Below are 13,123 nucleotides of genomic sequence, written 5' to 3'. Positions count from 1 at the left end.
GTGGTCTGACTTAAGAAAGAAGTGGACAAGGAAAAATCAAATATTAGAACTATCAAGGCTTGGCAATTGATGGAATATAAATGGGGGTGGAGGGAGAGGGGTGAATTAAGGAATATTTCCAAGGTTGAGATTTCAAGAACTCATATTGGCACACGTGATAAAAACTGTGCATTTTTTTAAAAAATTGAAGGTAAGATGATGAGTTCTGCTCTGAGCCTGTTGAGTTTGAGGTTTCCTGGAGGCAGTAGAGAGGAGCTGGTGAAAGACAGCCATGTCTGAGAATGGTCAATATAGAGGTGATAACAGAAGGGTGAGTAGTAGATGCCTGAGCATGGAGGTCTGAGGACACGAGGGAGGGTCAGGACATGTAAAATGTGTGCAAAAAAAAGAGAAGCTTGTATTTTGGCGGAGCTGGAGAAGTCAAAGAGGTAGGAACTAGCCTGGAAAGGGTAGGATCATGACTGTCTAGGGCAGGGAGACTCAAGGAAGATGGGAGTGGGTCTCAGTGTCAAATAGATGCACCTGTTAGCTTTAGTAATGAGAGGGCCACTGGCGATCTTGTTGAAGCCAGTTTTAGAGGAGAGGTTGGTGCAGAAGAGGACTGTGTCCTGCTCACAGATGATGGGATTAGTAGGAGAGAGGCCTCTGTCATCAGTGGAGGAGGGGAGAAGGAAGACGTGTGCCAAGGCGGGTAAGTTTGTAGGGTATGCAGGTTGTCCATAGACTGTGAAATCAGAGGCAGATTCATCAGCTGGAAGTGAGGATGGAGCTGTCAGAGTTGCAGTTCCTCATGGGCAGGTGTGAAGGTTTGAAATACTTCCTAGGGAATGTAAGATGGCCAATCAGGAAAAGGGAAAAGAATTTTTGGTCAGAGACGGGGTCCTTACATTCAAAAGGGTATTCATCTATGCGGTTACGTGATGTTTTCCACCTATACTTGGTGGTTTTCAGGTGAGGAAGTGGTTGGATTGACTGAGTTGGCAGAAGGTGGTACCAGGGAGGTATGACAGGAAGACAAAGTGGGGTCAGGATAGTTATGGATATGGAAGAACATGTATTGATGTGGTAGATGAAGAGGCCTGGGTTGGAATGGGGAGGAGGTGAAGACATGAATGAGTAGATCAACTGGGAGGAAAGAGAGGGCCCTGGGACCATGGCCAAAATGATGTTGGAGAAGAGACATGAGAATAGCAGTGTGAGAGCACTGTGGGGTTTTCTAAATTGAGAATCACTGAATCAAGCAATTCTAAGTGAATTTCCCCTCATGGGAATGAGTGGCTAAAGTGGGCTGGAGGTGGCCTATGGAGAGGAGGTCAATAAACTGACCTCTAACTTTATCCAGATAGTCTGGCAAATATGAATGTATTTATGAAGGATATGATACAATCATTTGAAAACAGGACAATTCCAAAAGATGTGGGAGCTGACAAATACCAACCATACATGTATGAAATCACCAATATTATCCCCAAGTGCTAAGTCATCAAGGGATCCCAAGGCCAATTGCCAGTTTGAACTCAAATGCAACCAAATTGCAATGTGCACATAGCAATTTCAGCTTACTATCCAGGGGCTGCTATAATCTTGTCCCACTGTATCCCTTTATTCCTCTTTCTCTCTCATCCTCTTTGTACATTGTGTATTTCATCCAATTCGGGCAAATTCCTAGTCCACAAACATGTCCCTTAAGCTCAACTGCTATGCTTTTGTCCACACTGTCTGTTCAACTTAGAAGTCTCTTCTCTCCACACTGATTTTCCAGCTCCTCTGCCTGTTCTACAACTTCCCTCAATTGCCGTTCCTCTCATAAGGTCTCCCCTCTCTCACCAGATCTCCTCTTCCACTTCTGATGCTCCCTTGCATCTACTTCACCTTTCCTTTTTTGGCACTTGTCATTTTCTGTTTTATTTTATAACATTCTGAGAGCATTGTATTTTATTTTCCCTATTAGTAGGGGGGTTGCTTACACACAGAGACTTAGATCAGGGCTTGGTAAACATTTTATACAAAAGACAGCTAGTAAATATTTCAGGCTTGGCGGGCCATACTGTCTTTATGGCAGGTACTCAAACTCTGCTGTTTTAGTGTGAAAGCAACCATAAACAGCATATAAGGAAATGAGCATGGCCGTGTTCCAATCAAACTTTATTTATGGACATGGAAATTCAAATATCGTATCATTTTCACATGTCACAAAATATTATTCTTTCCATTGTTTTCAACCATTTAGAAATATAAGATCCACCCTTTGCTCATGGGCTGTATAAAAACCACTGGCCCTTGGGACAAAGTTTGCCAGTCCTCAGCTTAGAGTCCTTTTGCTGCTGTATCACCAGTGCTAGGACAACGTATGGCACATAGTAAGCACTCAATAAACATTTGTTGAGTAGATTAACCGAAGAGTCAATGTAATCCAACCTTAACTGACCGAAAGCCTAGAGAATAGCTTTGCTTATTGGTTGTTAACACTCAGAATCAACAGGGATCTTGGGCTTCTACCTTTGGCTATACTTTGTGTGAATCTGAAAAGTTTTGATTTAACTAAGGTGACATAGCTCACGGGCATCATCACAGAACTTGAATTTGAGTCTTCTGACTCCAAGTCTAGGGTTCTTTTGAACTATGAGTTTGCCAGTATAATTCAATAAGAAATGCCAAGTAGCTCCCTGGATGGTCACCAAGATTTTCATTTCATCCGAGTAACTCTGTGGGGCTCTGGCATTGTTAATTAGTGTCCAAGATGAGGATGATCAGTTTGAATGAAATTGGTTTGACAGTGGAGGGCTACTTAGGCTCAGTTTTCTGAAATAGCAAGTCTTATCTGGCCCATCCCAAGGGGATCCTTGTCTCCTACACCGCCTTCTAATAATCATGTTTTTAACAGTGGGCAAAGCTGTGGTTAAGCTTATTACTCTTCCCTCACCATTAAATCTTCTGTTGGCTTTAGTGTTTCAAAGGATCCTCTCACTGGAATACTTTAGGACTCAGACAAGCCTGGAGCAAAGTAGTTTGGGGCCCGAGCTGAGCAAAGAAAAACGACTGTCAAAATACCATCTTATTTAAGGAGAATTGAAATTCTGATCCGGGTGCATTTCATCACAGGGATGGATTTCACCCATGCACAAGAGCTTTTGTTAGCATCTTTGTAATAACCAACAAGGCCTCAGGCACCAACCCCTGGCTCGCCCTTTCATTTAAAAGGAGGAAAACCTCCATCTCAAAGACTTAAATGTATTATTTTGCCCCAGATGTGAAAGAACGAATGCCCATCAGAGGCCTGACACCAAGTGTTCCAAACCCTTCAACTTTCACAACCCAATAACTTTTCACCGGTGAGAGAATTAAATACTTTGCAACTGATCAATACCCCCAGGTCTTAAAACCTTATTTTAAAACTCTGCAGACACTGTCAATGAGGTTAACTTTGAATGTTCAGGCTGAGATCCAAACGGAACTGGTTTTTTTACATAACGCTGAGTGAGGAAATCAACGAGCCTTTGGCCCGTTCTATCCCCTGTCAGGTTTGATGCATTGAAGTCTCCTGTTCCCTTAGTCTCCAATTTAATTACCTGGAACTTATCTCCTTTTATAAACTGTTACACACTCAGCCCCCAGTTTTTTTTTTTTACCACTTTGCAAGGTTTTCATGGGAAAAAAAAAAGCTGCCCAAGAGTAAGAGGAGGAGTCACACCTGTATTCATATCCAGCCTCGTCATGATTTTCGGGCTGGTAAGAATGACTTGATAGTCCCAATGAATGAAGGGCCCTCTCAGCTATCAGCCCAGCTCTGGAGGGCTCCTGACCACCTCCTAACTCTTACCAACTCTGCCAAGGGAGCAAAGAGCTGCTAAATATCCTTCAAGTAAATATTCAAAAAAGAGCTATTTACTCTGCCGGATTGCAAATGGTATTTCATTTATCTTACAAGTAGAAACTACACCGATCTTTGAAATTTACTCAGAAAAGTACATTAGAAGGTCAAAAGAAAAACCTTTTCCGTATTTCTAAATTGTCTTTGCAAAGGTGTTAAAAAAATAACCCTGGTTATCACTACTATTATAATAGAGGACTGTCCTTAGGTCAAGTTCTTGTTCAATATTAGGTGCTTATCCCCCCCCCACTCCAGGTCCTGTGTTTATCCCATTTTCCTTCACATCTCCTCCTGAAGTGTTTTTGCAGACCTATAGGCTTCCTGGTTTTCTTCACCAAGGCAACAGCCTTTTCAGGAGTTCAGCCAAGTTTAAGTCCAAATTTTGATGATAACAGATGCAGCAATGTAAACAGAGTCACATCGTCTTGGCCGTCAGCATCTCAGGTACAATGTGTGACAGAGGCAAGATGGAATCCTCCCTTCTAAGGCCCCTTACGTAATGGATGGAGATTACCACAGAGGCGAAGAAAAAGTCTAATCAGCTGTTAGAGCCCTAAATTACATTCCTCTTGGTTGAAATCCCCAAATTACCTAATTGTCACACAGTTCACATTTGAGCGGCTGATTTTTTCCCTGATCTATTATTCTAATCGCCTTTTGGATGTCGATGTTAGCAACCTCAAGCCTGCAAGTGCTCACTGCAGCGCTGCTGTCAGAGACATGACCCAGGGTGGAATTCAAGGTCCTTAGAAGAATCAAGTCACAGGCGCACTGAGGAAACAACTGGAAAACATGAAAGAAAACCACAAGATAGCCACCTCTGGCTGTTCTCTCTCCTCCTCCTGTATTTCCCAGGGAGAGAGCACCTTGCCCCTCTCCAAAGGGGACAGGCCATGCATCTGGGGAGGCTGAGCTCAGGTATCCCATCTCCTCAGGGCATCGCTACTCGCAGCAGGGTCTTTCCAGTTGATCCGTAGAATGTTCCCTCATTTCCTTTGTTTGCCTTAATATTTCCCAGACCAAATCTGATGGCAACCTTGGGAATATCAAACAGTGGTGATGACCCCAGTCTCTCAAGTCAGATGGCCTGAGCTCAGCCTCCAGATGCTCTCTCTTGGTTTTTTGATCTTGGGCAAGTCACATCAGCTCCCAGTTTCCCAATCTATAAAATGAGGGTAATGATGACCTTTTCCCTACAGGGATGTGAGGGTAAAATGAGGAAGTGCATGTTGGGGTGATCACAGTGTCTCAAGGCATGCCAGTTATTATACTTATTCATTATTTAATAATTAGTACAGTCCATTGGAGGGCTGACTGATACTGACACAGAAGTTACATAATGAAGGACTCCCAGGAGAGGGTTCAAAAATTAATTAGTAATTGTGAGAGGGATCCTTTTTATTTTTTGCTGATTTTTCAAGTCTCTAATGTTAAATGATTCCAACATGGAGCCAAAGGAGGGAAAGAAAACACTATTAACTGTTTAGCTAATGACCAGGACACATCACTTTTTAAGATCACATAAATAATTAAAATTAAACCAAAGAAGTAGAGCTTCTCTCCATCCCCAGGGACCTGGGAACAGAGGAACTTTGTAGAACTGAAGATAATAAGTGAACTTCTGAAGAAAATGGAGGCTCATTGTTCCAGAGACTTTCACTTTTAAATCTGAGCTTGAACGAGCATTGAGCTCTTCTCGTGTTGAATGAACCTCAAGAGGAGAATGGAAGCAATAGGCAGGTTGTTCGAGGAAATAACGGTGATCAAAACACGTCTCCATGAATTACCAGATCAGTGCTGAGTCCTAAGACAGCCGATGTCATTATCCATAAAGATATTAGATTATCCTGAGAGCAGTTATTATAGGAGAAAAAAAATCAACTGCTCCAATGTGAGCTGTATAACAATCAGGCAATTCTGAAATTTCAGCTGAGAGGAATTTAATTAAGGCTCTAACAGCTGATTCAACTCATTTAGATCTGCTGGCAATTGCTACTGGTTACATAAGAAACCCAAGAAGAAAGATTCCCATCTTTTCCTTATGCTGTGTTTAATCCTGCTGGTGGCCATACATAGGATCCTTTAGGTGCGTCTCTTAGATCACCCAGAACAGAATGAGCTGGGATCCTGGTTAAAAAGATAGGTTCCCAAGCCTCATCCCACATTTACTGATGCATACACTCCAGCGATCTAGGAGTCTGCATTCATTCACTCATTCATTTATTTTAATTGAAGTATAGTTGATTTACAATATTGTGTTAGTTTCAGGTGTATAGCAAAGTGATTCAGTTATTTATATATGTGTATTTTCAGATTCTTTCCCATTATAGGTTATTACAAGATATTGACCTGTGTCAATATCTTGTAGTGTCCTGTGCTGTACAGTAAATCACTGTTGTTTATCTATTTTATGTATAATGGTGTGTATCTGTTAATCCCATACTCCTAATTTATCCCTCCCCCCTCTTTCCCCTTGGAGTCTGCATTCTTAATCAGCCCCCAAGGAGAGGTTCTTATTCCTCCTAAAGTCTCATAATCCCACTACCTTCAGTAACCGCATTTAAGACAGTGCGTTCAAAGGAAGCAGGTGCTTTACTTTAACACCTGAAAAGCAATTCTTAGTTTCACTCTGCCAGTGGCCATCTGAGACCCCATGGCACTGAAGGTAAAGTAGGTTTGGTCCACACCTGCTTTTCTGCAGTTTTATTGTAGAAGCTTGTTTGAATATACCATGCAGGGGAAATCTGGGGTGCAATGTGACATCTGGTTTCAGCAGACTCTAGCTGTCTTGAACGAACTTTAGATCGGGTTTTGGTTCACAAAAAAGTCACGACTCAACTGCAAACTACTCCAGATAGAGCACATTTCAACTTAATATCAAGTCAGGGTTGTGGCTCAGACATCTTTGTTGTAGTTTCCAGGTCAATCAAATTCAGATCTACTTTTGGCTTCGAGCAGCAACCGAAGACACAAAATTACTCATGTGTAAGCCTGCTATCAGCTCTGCATTTGCATGCAGAGGCATGGAAGTGATGCTAACCGGTGAAGCTATTTATGCTAAATACAGACTTTAAGTCATTTTAAATTTCCTTCATGGACATTTATCTTATGTCCTTTAGAAGACTTTATATTTCAGGTGGAGAGAAATTGGCCTCCTGTTTGCTTTGCTTTTCTCCTGAAATTCATCTTCCTGAAGAGTTAATTACTCGCATTTTTTCCACCTTGGGAGTAAATCCCTGCTTATTATCTGGAATGTTTTCCAGTGTTTTGCACATGTGAAGTGTTTGTTTTAGGACCTGTTTCCCCCTTGGTTATGAAATCACTCAATGAGCTAACCAGGGCCAGTCAAGCTGGAGCACAGGCAGCGTGAACTCTGCTTTCATTGTCGGTTTTGATAAATTTCATCTCTGATTTTTAATTTTACAATCCCTATTGTCTTGTCTCCAAGGAGAGGATCTGAGTAAACAGGCAACTCTCCTCTTTTAACTTTGAACTCTAAGTAAAAATTGATGCCAGTGCTGTCTTCTGAATTGAGTTCAGTTCAGCAAATATTTATTGAACTGGAATGTGGTGAACACTGTACTACAGCCGATGTGGGTCATGTTGTGTGAAAGGCTGTCCAGGCCAGAGATTCTATAATACAGGGCAAACTGAGCCCTTAATCCCCACCCCCGTACAGATACACAGTCGGTCTCTAAGTTGTATTGATTCCACCACTTTGGGATCCTGTGAGTTCATGCCCCCTCCCCATGCGGCCCTATGCCAGACTCATCCAGATTAATGCAGCTGCCTCCAGACCCATCACTCTGCCTTCAGAATCTTTTAGGCACAAACCCTTTCTCTGCACTGCACTGGGAAGAAGTGTCCTAATACGTCAGACTGATTGTATCCCTCCCCTGATTAAAAATCTTCAATAATCCCCATCTCCATCTGCCATGCTGGTATGGCTCATGGTTGGAAGTCAATTCCTTTAGAAGCATCTTTGGTTTCCTTGCAGAGCAGGAAGCTCTCTGCTCCAGTAGTATACTGTGCCCACCCCAGCATGGCAGTCACTGCATTTATTATCTCATGTTATCTCATGGCCAGTGTGCTTTAACTCCTCTTCTCTAACCAGACTAGAAAGTCTGAGCACTGGGACCAGCCTGCACTGTTCACAGTTGTAGCCCCAGAGCCTCCTGCAGTGCCTGGCACAATGTAAAGCCCTGGACGCATGTGTATTGAGCTCATGAATGAACAAGCGAGAGAATTCAAGGGAAAAAGAGAATGCTCAAAACTGCGTTCCAGGGCTTCCCTGGTGGCGCAGTAGTTGAGAGTCCGCCTGCCAATGCAGGGGGCACGGGTTCGTGCCCTGGTCCGGGAGGATCCCACATGCCGCGGAGCAGCTAGGCCTGTGAGTCATGGCCACTGAGCCTACGCGTCTGGAGCCTGTGCTCCTCAACGGGAGAGGCTGCAACAGTGAGAGGCCCGCGTACCGCAAAAAACAAAACAAAACAAAATGCATTCCAGCTGGAGTATTAAGCTGCAGGGGAGAGACGGTATTTGAGCTGTACCTGGAAAGAGTGGGTAGGATTTCAGTCAGTGGAGATGATAAGGAGAGGAATTTCACGTAGAAGTAGTGCAGGCAAAGGCGGGGAAATGGGTGTCATTCAGGGTATGTGTGGTGAGAGTGAAAAGTGTATGCATCATTGTGGCTTAGTATTGTGCATGTTTGTAGAGGTGTGAGTGTAGGTGTGTGTTAGGCATGTGTGTATGTGTAGTTGTACGTGTGTGGAGGTGAGTGTATATATGTGTGTATTGTGAATTCAGGTAGGTACGAGTGTAGCTGTGTGTTCATGTATAGATGTATAAATATATGATATATGTATGTGTGCATGTGTACGGGTTTGAATCCACTTATATATGGATTTTTTTCAGTAGTAAATACTGCAGTACCACATGATCCCCAGTGGGTTGAATCCCCAGATATGGAGGAACCATGGTTATGGAGGACCAACTATATCTTATACACAAATTTTTGACTGCACGAAGGGTCAGTGCTCCTAAACCCCATGTTGCTCAAGGCTTAACTGTATACACATATGCACATACATATATATGTACATACATGTGTGAGTATGTGTAGGTGTAAGCGTATGTGTGTTTGAAGGTGTAGATGTATATGTTTTAGTGTGAGGGTGTGTATAGGGTGTGCAAAAGAGAAATCAACAAAGTGATAGAAAGAGAGAGAGGACAGTGTATTGAGGTTGATGGGACCTATACTCTAGAGTCCATTAATGTAAGAGGAGTCTGACTGATTTTGTGGGCAGTATGAGTCATGGAAGGATTTGAGTAGAGGTAGATCTATGATTTTGGTGTTTAGATATACGTTTTTAGGGAGTGGCTTGGGAGAGAACAGTTGTGAGGTGATTTTAACTGTGTCTTGTAAGCATTTCATGAATAGATCAAATACAGTCAAGCACTCATACCTCTTTGAAAGGAGAGTCACAAACATCTATTAACCTCGTTTCTTCCAGCCTCTCGCAGCCTCTGTGACATCGCTATGGATTTAACCAGACCTTAAGGGATGAATATTAACTTATGACAGTTTCTGGAGATGAAATTATCTTTTCCTCTGAGAAAATATTGGCTGAACGTTTTGATAAGTAATCACTGCTCTGTCACAAAACACTTCCTAGGAGCTGAAGAGGAATTAGATTTCTAAAAGCACAGCATTTAAATTTTATTAGTAAGAACAGATTAAAAAATCATTACAAAGTTAATTTCCCCTTTCTCCACTTCTTTTAACAAAATCACTTTTCTCCATTAGAGGTCAATTATTTTTCTTTGTCCTCAAAACTTCAGTTTATTTGCTGAAAACATTTAAAGGTTTATCACCAAAATCCAGTTTATTTTGAAGATAAAGGTTTTTTTTCTTCTCCCACACAGCCTAGTTGGGGGAATTTGGGACTGTTTTCAAGTCCAAAATTCATGATAGAGATAAAAATCATCTGCCCACACCTTCTTCTTGTGTATAGGGTGTTTATAAGAATGAAAATAGTGCTAAGAATAGTGCCTAATAATCTCTGGACCTAGAGGTTATCGTACTAAATGAAGTCAAGTCAGACAGAGAAAGACAGATGTCATCTGATGTCACTTATATGTGGAATCTAAAAAAACATGATACAAATGACTTAGTTACAAGACAGAAATAGACTCACAGACATAGAAAAGAAATTTATGGTTACCCAAAGGGAAAGAGAGGGAGGGATAAATTAGGAGTTTGGGATTAGCAGACACAAACCACTGTCATCGAATGTTACAGACTCTGCTAAGTGTGGTGTGTTCATTCATTCCATCAACACCTATCCAGCTGTGCCAGGCCCTGAGTTAGAAGCTGTGGACATAGAAACCAACTAATATACATATATATTAATATATATAATATAATATATATATATATCCCTGCTAGACTGAGGAATCACAATCTAATGAGTGAAACATATACACAAACATATAGGTTGTTGAGGTATAATATTGTTAAGCAAATGAAAATTAGGTATTTAAATCAAATCAAGGATTTGTGAATGAAATGTTATGACGTCTGAGATTTCCTTCAGTATAATATGGGAGGAGTGGTTGGGAGTATAAATGAAACAAGATTGACCATGAGTTAGTCATTAATGAAGCTCGATAACGGGAAGATGGAGATACATTCTAGTATTTTACTTTTGTATGAGTTAAAGTTTTTCCATAATAAAAAAAGAAAAAAAAGAATGGAGGGGGCAAGAAGCTTCCACTTTTGGGAAAGTTATATATGGACCCATGTTCATGATGATTTCTTCATTTCTTTTTCCATTCTGGATAACAGACTAGATTAACTCTTACAGCAAATCTCAACTCCTTAGCTGGACCTGCGAGGCTTTGTGTCATCTGGCCCCTGCCAGCCTGGAGGGCTCTTCCTGCCTCTGCTCCCTCTACCCCCTCATCCACTCATCTTGGATTTCCAGTCTCAGCTTAAGGGCCACCTCTTGGGGAAGACTTATGTAATTTCTTTCCCCCTTTTTCCAGTCTTAGACCCATGTTTTGTTTCTTCCTCCCAGTTTGTACGATGTATATTTTTATGTGGTTATTTGACTCATGTTTGTCTTTCCAATTAGCATAAAAATTCCTTGCAAGTAAAAATTGTGCTGCTTGCGCTACAGTACCCTTAGTGCCTAGCGCAGTGCTTGCACCTAGTAGCCGCTCAGTAAACATTTATGGAGTAAACGCATCTCTATTAAGCCTGTCTACAGACTCCAGACTCAGTTATGTAGTCCTTTGTAAATAGGAACATAGGAGGGGAAAGCGAAGGATGTCTGTTTCTCCCCTATCTGGTATATAAAATCCTGGAGTTGAGATTTTTGGCGTTTGGAACAGGAGCCTGTCAGACTCAGGGAAGGAAGTAAGAGCTCTCAGGATCTAAGGCAATGTTTACACAGCAGCTTCAGCTCCTAATCAAGTTTTCCCACCACCACTTGCTTCCACCCTCCTTGGCTGACCCATGGGTGCTTACTTAGACGTGTTGGGAAGGGAGAGAGGAACTCAGAGGAGATTTAGGAAGTTATTGCACTCTGGGAACTCATAAACCTTTGCAGCCTCTCTCTCCATGAGTCAGCCTTGGGCTGGAAGCTTTGCCTGCCTCCCATGGTGTAGGGTATGTGACATGGTCAGTGACATCACCAAAGATTCTGCTGGCTAAACGGGCTTTGCCTCTATTTATGTTACCTTGGGACTTAAGGAGCTGTCTCCGAAAGGAAGAAAGGGTCTTGGAACAATAACATGATTGCTGCAGATCAATTAATAGAAACACTAGTGGGAAAGCACCTTTGGATTCACATAGTTCCATGGTATAGCTCTGGATCCACCACTTACTACCTGTGCAAGTTTGGGCAGTTTACATAACCTCTCTGTGCTTCAGTTTGCTGAACTGTGACGCTGGAATAATAATCCTTACCACGTGGAATCTGTAGGATTAAACTAAGTGGTAATATTGGCACATTTCCCGACTACACAGACATGCCCAAAAGTGACATTATTATAAGTATAACATCAAATGCTGTGGTGGAGATGTGAGCAAAGTTCTCTGTTACCAGGGAAGACAGGAATGCTTGTACAGATTAGGTGATAGTTGAGCTGTATCTTAAATGCCACCTACAGTAATAAAATAATAGCAGCTGCCACGATGTTACAGGTTAAGTTCTGTGCTCAATGCTTCAAGGACATTTTTGGCTCATTCAAATCTCACTACAGTTCTGAAAGCATATCCTGTTGCAATCCACATTTTACAGATAGAGAAAGCAAAGCTCAGAGAGGTTAAGCAACTTTCCCAAGGCTACTCAGCTAATGGATGAAGCCAGGATTAGCACTTAGTTCTGTGTGACTCCAAAAGCCATTGTCTTACCCACTGAACTGCCCAGCCTCTTTTGAAGGCTATGTTTGAGTTTTCTAAGGGAGATGAAAAAGAAAGAGATGGGTATAACATGTTCCAAAAGGAAGAGCCTGGATATCTCTTTATCTATTTGCATGTTTATTATTATTGGCTTGGTCTTTGTCCAGCAGCTGACTGATGGTTCCAACAAGGCAGGAATCGTTCTGTTTTATCCCTCATTGTTCCCGGGCTGGTGTCAGCACACACATAGCTGGTGTTCAGTAAATCTATGTTGAATGAATTAAGAATTTGATGGGCTCCACATTCTCTCCAGCCTATGTTACATCACAGCCTGAGGAGATGAACGTGTTTGCTTGACCAAATTACTCTACTGCCCTTCCTAACTTAAAAAGGAAGGTATGAGTGAAGCTGGACAGTTTTGTAATTGGCCACACGGCATGTTTCTCTACAAGCAGCAAACATTTTCCAGTCCAAATGATGATGTCATCTTCCAGAGCACTGATTGCCTTCTCTCCTGTCACCTATCACCTCTCCTGGTGTCCAGCCTGTCTGAATTCTCTTTAAGGGCCTGAGATTCATTTCTGGTGACACATTACAGGAGGAGAGGTGAGTGGGTCATATGAACACAGACAAGGCTGGACTTGGCACTTTGCTCTTCAGACGAGGTATTTTCCTTGAGGTTTGTGTTACAAATAAAGCGCTGCTCTGTGGTGTCGAGCAGTTGCGCTTGGGAACGGGAGGAGGAAGCACAAAGTGCGGTGCTGGGGGCAGCTTTCTCCCAGTGTGTGTGCGAGAGTGCCAAGAAGCTGTCAAATAAAATTAAGGTTCAAAACATACAGGCTTCA

At 42.1% G+C, this 13,123-nt stretch overlaps 1 protein-coding gene across 2 annotated transcripts in view; it reads left to right on the top strand.

The window, feature by feature from the left end:
- Positions 1 to 13,123, top strand: part of GRIN2A (glutamate ionotropic receptor NMDA type subunit 2A) — a 364,835-nt gene that overhangs the window by 265,708 nt on the left and 86,004 nt on the right. The gene's annotated exons all lie outside the window — the stretch shown is intronic.

The sequence above is a fragment of the Lagenorhynchus albirostris genome, chromosome 15 (genome assembly GCF_949774975.1).
Source record: "Lagenorhynchus albirostris chromosome 15, mLagAlb1.1, whole genome shotgun sequence".
Classification (NCBI taxonomy): domain Eukaryota; kingdom Metazoa; phylum Chordata; class Mammalia; order Artiodactyla; family Delphinidae; genus Lagenorhynchus; species Lagenorhynchus albirostris.
This window is presented reverse-complemented; position numbering and strand designations above follow the sequence as displayed.